This window comes from Dipodomys ordii, unplaced genomic scaffold, assembly GCF_000151885.1.
Source record: "Dipodomys ordii isolate 6190 unplaced genomic scaffold, Dord_2.0 Scaffold128, whole genome shotgun sequence".
Taxonomy (NCBI): Eukaryota; Metazoa; Chordata; class Mammalia; order Rodentia; family Heteromyidae; genus Dipodomys; species Dipodomys ordii.
This window is the reverse complement of record NW_012267344.1, coordinates 628531-636044: the sequence shown is the minus strand read 5'-3', so window position 1 is coordinate 636044 and position 7514 is coordinate 628531. Positions and strand designations below refer to the sequence as shown.

Below are 7514 nucleotides of genomic sequence, written 5' to 3'. Positions count from 1 at the left end.
CTGCCCGGGCTGGCTTTGAACCGCGATCCTCAGATCTCAGCCTCCTGAGTAGCTAGGATTACAGGCGTGAGCCACCAGCGCCCGGCATAGGACCCAATAAATCTTTAAGACCAACTATAAGTCAAGCTTATCTCATGTCTATCACAACAAAAATCCAAGAGTAAAAACAACTTGATGCAGAAAGCCAAGCCCTGGGGACCTCTATATGGAAACTGCTGGCAGATACCTATGCAGTCCTAAATCAGACTCAGCCAGAAATAACGAAATCTTGCTGGATATGCTATAGCAGGCAGTTTTCTTTCTATGAGGGCGTAGCTGTAAGAGGCAGTTTCTGCACCAGTTCAGATGTTAGTCAACGCAGATGGCAGCAAAAGAGTGATGTAAAGTAAACCCTTCAGTCAGTTGTCGGAAATGGACTGTGTTTAGGGAAAGTGCCCTCCCAATATTCTGATTTGTGTAACGGAATGTTTACACTAAATCCAAATAAGAGATATATAATCCCCCCAGAAAATGAATGGTGGGCCTGCCCTACGAGATTGACCCCCTGTGTACATAGAGAAACCTTAAACCAGTTAGGCAGCTTTTGTGTACTCGTCCAATTAATCCCACGCCTAATTTAAATCCTTAAAGTAAAAAGAGAACCTGTCACAGCCATTGTAACTATTGGGGCTCTGTTAGGGCTAACCGGACTAGGAGCTGGAGTGGCCTTATTGGTTACGCACAAAGCTTCCTATGCAAATCTTCGGGCAACAATAGATGAAGATATCAAACACCTAGAACACTCCATAGCATATCTCCAAAAGTCCCACGACTCCTTGTGCTACAAAACAGAAGAGGATTAGACTTAATATTCCTACAAGAAGGGGGACTGTGTGTGTGGCATTAGGAATGTTGCTTTTATGTAAACCACTCAGGAATTGTCAAAGAGTCACTGGCTAAAGGAACGATTAGCTAGACGACAAAAAGAGAGGGAAGAGCAAGAAGAATGGTTTGAATCATGGTTTCACTACTCCAGATGGCTGACAGCATTAATCTCTACCTTGGTAGGTCCTCTTATTGTACTTTGGCTTGTACTTACTGTAGGCCCCTGCGTGATAAACGAATTAATGGCATTTGTTAAAAAATGGGTAATCACCATACAATTAACGGTGTTGAGACAACAAAATCGCCCTCTGATACAGGATGGGACATCCATTGAGATGTCCATTTACTATACTGCGTAGGGAATCATGATTGGTCCCGGATGCTCTAGAAGAGGAGAGAATGAAGAGCTAAAGTCACTCCATTTTAAGATTAAGCCCACCAACCTATAGGGGTGCTGCCCTCAGATTAACCCCAAAAGAGAAAAAAAAAAACAGTTGTCGGAAAAACTGCAAGTTGCTACCAACCCTGCCCACCCTTAAGAAACAGAGCAATTGTCCAAGTGTTCCATCAGAAAAAGGGAAGCGCGGTCAGGGTGGACTCAAACCTCAGTACTATGCAATTTTTAACCAATCATGTAACTGCTTGTGTGGAAACTCCCTTGTGAACTTGTTTGTTCAATACTATAAAAGCTATGCTGATTTTGTGCTCAGGGCCTCTTAGTATCACCAGTTACCGAGTGCATGCAGGACCAAGCTCGAGCTTGTGATAAACGACTTTTTGCTGTTTGCATTGATCATGGTCTCTGGTGGTCTGTGAGAGGGATGCCCCCCCCTCACATTTCCGATGCGGAAATCGGGTACTTCAAAAGGGTCATCAGCATTGTTCTCCTAGGAGCACCCATTTTGTAGAATTACTAAGGCCTCAAATGATGTTTTGGGTTCCTACTCCGTACCTTGTCCCCCCTCCAGCGCCCCCCCCTCCCCAGGTAGGTGAGCTCAGACTCAAGCTTCTAAAGTTGTCAAACCTGTTTCTATCACCTTCCCTCCCAGAACAGAGCTCTGTGTCTTGTGTACCAGACTGACCCTACCTGACCCCAAGTTGTAGCACACCGGAAACCTGTAGTGGGGGCAGGGGCTTGATATCACTTGAGGGAAGAAAAAATAAATACATGACTATCCTTGGGCCAAGCCTATGTTCCCTGGAATCACAGAGTCCTGGCTGGTTGAGATAGAGAGAGCCATGATCAGATTCAGCGATCAGGGGACTCCAGTAACTCCATCCTGGGGACCACTTGGGCTCTGGACCTCAACTAGGCCATTGCCATGGCGACCCAAAGCTAGAGAGGAGATGAGGAGGATGGTGATGAGGTTGGGGATCTAAGTTCTGCGCCCATCCATCCATCCATCTATCCATCTATCCATCCTGCCATCCATCTATCCATCCATCCATCCATCCCATCCATCCATCCATCCATCCATCCATCCATCCATCCATCCATCCATCCATCTATCCATCCTGCCATCCATCCATCCATCCATCCTGCCATCCATCCATCCATCCTGCCATCCATCCATCCATCCATCCTGCCAGCCAGCCAGCCGGCTTGGATCTAAGACAAAAGAGGCAGCGCTGGAAAGAAGAGGGGAGAGGTTCACCACGACCTCACCCCATCCCACCCCCGGTCTGGGATCTCACCCCCAGGCCCCCCCACAAACCGGCCCCCAAGTTCCCTCCCCCCCACACTTCCACCTACAACCGCCCCCCCCCCCAGAGCTCACCAGAACAAAACTTCTGGGAACCAGACGGACCAGGAACTGCGTCAGCGTCTCCCCATGAATCCCTTCCCCCACCACACCCCACCGTGGAGACCCTCCGGCCCTTCTAGGCATCTGGAAGTTTCCGCGCCTCTGTGGTTTCCCCCACCCTACCCCTACCCTGCCAGCCCCTGCTCCCAGATGCTTGCAAAGACATCCAGCGCTCTGGCCCCGCCCGTAACACAGGCTGTGCGCGACCATTGGCCGAGGAGATGGGCGGAGTTAGAAGTCCAGCCAATGAAAAGCCACACCACACTCCCTTGAAAGCCGGAGGGGGGGGGTCGAGCAGAGATGAGTGGGGTTGGAAGTCCAGCCAATGAGAAGCCACCATCCTCCTTGAAAAGGGGCGGAGATGGGCGGGATTAGAAATCCAGCCAATGAGAAAATTCCTTGATAGGGGCCGAACCACCAGCCAACAACAACAACAACAAACCACACAAGAGATTTCCCAAGGCAAAGAAACCATGGGAACCCAAGAACCCATTCTAAGAATATCCCTAACAAGGAGCCATGGGTGACAATGTTATCAGACACTTTGTATCCATATAGTGTGTTGTAGAATAGGAACTTCTTTGTACAACTACTTAAAGATAAGAAAAAAATGTTAAAAAATATTCCTCACAAGAAGACCTTCCAACACTTTGTGAAAATCCTTCAGCGGTGAGAGACTGAGAAAAATGGTTCTTCTACACCTTATAAAGGCTATAGAGTCAAATTTAAAAAAATAGAAAACTGGAAAACACACACACACAGAGATCACAGGGTCAGATGATTTTTTAAAAATCCAAAATTTTATTTACACTTCGAAATGACCAATGGAAGTTTTGATTTTTCCCCCCAAAGGTACTTAATATTTTTTTGTTTGTTTGTTTTTTGTTTTCATCCAGACAAGGACCCGAGACTGTTCCAGAAAGCCAGGGCATTCATTTTTCATTGGCCAGCAACACCTACGGAGGAGCAGATACGGTTATGTCTAGTGCTGGTTCTCAACTTTCAGATGATGAGTATGGTTAAAGGGAAAAGAGTAGACAATTTTTTAATGTAAACATACACTAGCCAGGATGGTATTAACTATAGATAGGCCCAGAACCAACTCAAGGCAGAAGGCTGTCCAAGTATAGCCTAGGTAATGATGCAAGATCCTCTAGATCTGAGTAAACTCATTTTGTGTGTTTTTTTTTTTTTGCCAGTCCTAGGGTTTGAACTCAGGGCCTGCACGCTTGAATGAGATACTCACTCAATGATGGCACTCTACCACTTCAATCATACCTCCACTTCAGCAATTTGCCCCTTAATTGGAGCTTAGGCATTGTCCCTGAGCTTTTTCCTTTCCTTTCCTTTCCTTTCCTTCCTTCCTTCCTTCCTTCCTTCCTTCCTTCCTTCCTTCCTTTCTTCTCTCTCTCTCCCTCCCTCCCTCCTTCTCTCTGTCTCTGTCTCTCTTTCTCTCTTTTTGCTGGTCCTGGAGTTAGAACTCAGGGCCTGGGCTCTGTCCCTGAGCCTTTCTGTGCTCTAGGCTAGCACTTTACCACGAGCCACAGCACTACTTCTGGCAATTTCTGCGTATGTGGTACTGAGGAATCGAACCTAGGGCTTCATGCATGCTAGGCAGACTCTAAGGCACATTCCCAGTCCCTCCCTGAGCTTTTCCACTGAAGGCTAGCACCCTACAACTTTGAGACACAATGCCACATCCATTTTTCTGGTGTTTAATTAGAAATTAGAGTCTCACAGACTTTCCTGTCCAGGCTGGCTTTGAATCACGATCCTCAGATCTCAGCCTCCTAAGTAGCCAGGATGACAGGTGTGAGCCACTGGCGCCTGGCCCATGAGACTCTTCTCCAATTAATCACCAAAAAAAACACCCAAAACACCCTGAAAGTAGAGTTGTAGCTCAAGTGGTAGAGTGCAAGTCTTGAGCAAACAATCTTAGGGACAGAACCCAAGCCTTGAGTTAAAGATAGCATGCACATGGGCACAAACACACACACACACCACCACCACCACCCACCACCACCACCAGAAAACCCAAACTTGTCACTTTATGTCCACCAGTCACGAAGAGAATGATAATCATTATTGAGAATGAGTACAGCCCAGCCAGCTGTGGTGGCCTAGGACAATAATCAAGGAGGTGAAAAAGTGCAAAAGGCCCAGCATAGTATACATTGTTTCAAAATGGTTGTAATTCGTACAAAGTCCTATAGATATAATAAATGATAATACAGGGCTGGAAATGTAGCTTAGTGCTGAGTGTTTGCCTACCATGCATAAAGCCCTGGGTTCAATTCCTCAGTACCACATACACAGAAAAAGGCAGAAGTAGCACTGTGGCTCAAGTGGTAGAGTGCTAGCCTTGAGCAAAAGAAGCTCAGGGACAGTGCCCAGGCCCTGAGTTCAAGACCCAGGACTGGCAAAAAAAAGACAGAGAGAGAGAGAGAGAGAGAGAGAGAGAGAGACGGAATATTACAGACACTGAAGTTTCTGGGGGAAAAGACCATGATATGATCTTTTTCTGGCATTACGTTGCAGGACAGGGCTTTCTGACTAAGCCCTGGGCCTTTGCACTTCTTTGTACAATGCACTAACAGGTCCTTATTTGCTGCAGTCTCCCAGAATGACATGATTCTGTTACTTAGCAACAGAAGGGCAGTGTCATCAAGGATACAAAGTACATGGGCAATGACTCTTAGGGGGCAGATAGGTAGGAGACAAAAGCAGGTGCTGGTGGCCATGCCTGTCATCCTAACTACTCAAGAGGCTGAGATCTGAGGCTCCAAGCTCAAAGCCAGCCGGGGCAGGAAAGTTCATGAGACTCTCATCTCCAATCAACTACTAGAAAACCACAAATGGTGGTGTGGCTCAACAGGTAGAGTGCATGACTTGAATACAAAGAAGCTCAGGGACAGCGCCCAGGCCGAGTTCAAGCCCCACGACAGACAGACAGACACAGACACACAAAGTCCTCAACTTTCACTGGATAACTCCCTGCTATGACTCCATGAAGCATCTTTGTTGAGGGAGGGGGTGGAGAATCATACTGGAGCTTGAATTCAGGGTGTCATCTCTGAGCTCTTTTGCTCAAGGCCACTTTGCGCCACAGCTCCAATTCCAGTTTTGTGATGGTTAACTGGAGGTACAAGTCTTCCAGACTTTCCTGCATGGCTTGGCTTTGAACCTCAAACCTTACCTCTCAGCCTCCTGAGCAGCTAGGATTCCAGAAGTGAGCCACTAGTGCTTACTTAGCCCATAAAATATCTCTTTTTTCCCCCCTTGTTGCAAGACTGACACCGTGTGGTGTTCCCTTTATCGGCGATCTAATTAAACCTACCTGTTTAATTTTCCTCAGGTACAGTCCTTGGGTGGCCTAGGGAGAGAGGAGTGGAGAGGTCAGTCCTCCCCAGCGTCCTAGAGAGGCAGCGGAGGCCCCTGGGCAGTTAAGTGCGCACGCGCGACGCGGGTAAGCGGGAGGTGGGCGCGCATGCGCCATCCCGTCTGGTGGGCGCGCCGGAACGCTGCGGAGGGAACTGACGCGCCGCGCTCGGTGTGTGGCGGGGGCCGTCGGCGCTCGGATCCCGGTAAGTGAGCCAGTCAGGTGTCGGTGCGGCCTTCGCGGGTGCCAGAGCGTTGGCTGGAGCCCGGAGGCCGGAGCTCCGGAGTCGGGACGCGGATGGGGACCCCGTGGGGGCTGCGGGTCATCCGGGCGGAACGGAGGCGGAGTTGGCGTCTCGGGGCCTAGTCGGCCCCGGAAGCCTCGTGTCCAGGCCGCTGGGAGGAGGAAACGTGTCCGAAATAAAAAAGGAAAATGTGCCCGGCTTCCATGACGAGATCAGGAGTTAGTCCTGAAGTTGCCCTTCCCAAACTTGCTCTTATGGGGTGGGGGGCCTGGGAAGGTGGCTCAGGGGTAGAGCGCTTGCCTTGCATGCATGAGGCCCTGGGTTCGATTCCTCAGCACCACATACCCAGAAAAAGCCGGAAGTGGCGCTGTGGCTCACGTGGTAGAGCGCCAGGCTTGAACTGATAGAGCTGAGGGACAGCGCCCAGGCCCAGAGTTCAAGCCCCACGACCGACAAAAAATAAACTTGGCCTTATTATCTACCAAGTATTGGAATTTTTGTCAGGATTGCCCTACAATATCATATTATACCACGGGGTGGGGTGGGGGGAATAATGTGTTTTGTGACCCTGAGTAATTGGTAAGATGAAGACCCATTTCGGTTGTTTTCTAATCTTCCAGGCTAAGATTCGAACCCAGCGGCCTGGAAGTATGTGAGGCAAGCACTCTGCCCGCACCATTTCGTTCATCCCTTGGGTGTGAGTTAAGGCCGTGTGGCAAAAAAAAAAAAAGAAAAAAAAATGGCACCTCTTATGTATGTAGTAAGGAAAATGGAGATGACAGGCCAGGTCGGACTGGATCTCAACAGGCAAGAATTGTAGGAAAGCGCACTTGCAGCGGGAATGGAGGTGGTACAAAGGGTGAAGTCAGCGTTAGGCCTTTTATATGAGGCCAAACAAGGAAGCATGTGTCTTTTCTGGCACCGGGTATGGTGGTCAAACCTGGACAGAATGTTTTACCTGGGGACAAATATATCCAGGCACACCTGGGGTCCTGAGGTGAGGTCGAGGCCTTCAATATATCTTTTTTCTTTCCATTGGAAGGATAATTAAGACATGTGTTTGCCGGGTTTTATTGCTCACAGTACACGTGGACATGCGACTTCCAAAATAACAAGAGACATTTGAGCATAAAAGTAGGCCAAGGGGCTGGGAAGGTGGCTCAGTGGTAGAGCGCTTGCCTTGCATGCCTGAGGCCCAGGGTTCGATTCCTCAGCACCACAT

General features: G+C 48.8%; 1 protein-coding gene across 1 annotated transcript in view; it reads left to right on the top strand.

Moving 5' to 3' along the window:
• The first annotated feature begins 6178 nt into the window (after positions 1-6178).
• Positions 6179-7514, top strand: part of Znf445 (zinc finger protein 445) — a 12182-nt gene continuing 10846 nt past the window's right edge. Inside the window, exon 1 of the mRNA XM_013030203.1 lies at positions 6179-6253. The gene's annotated coding sequence lies outside the window, so the exon portion shown is untranslated. The remainder of the gene's footprint in view (positions 6254-7514) is intronic.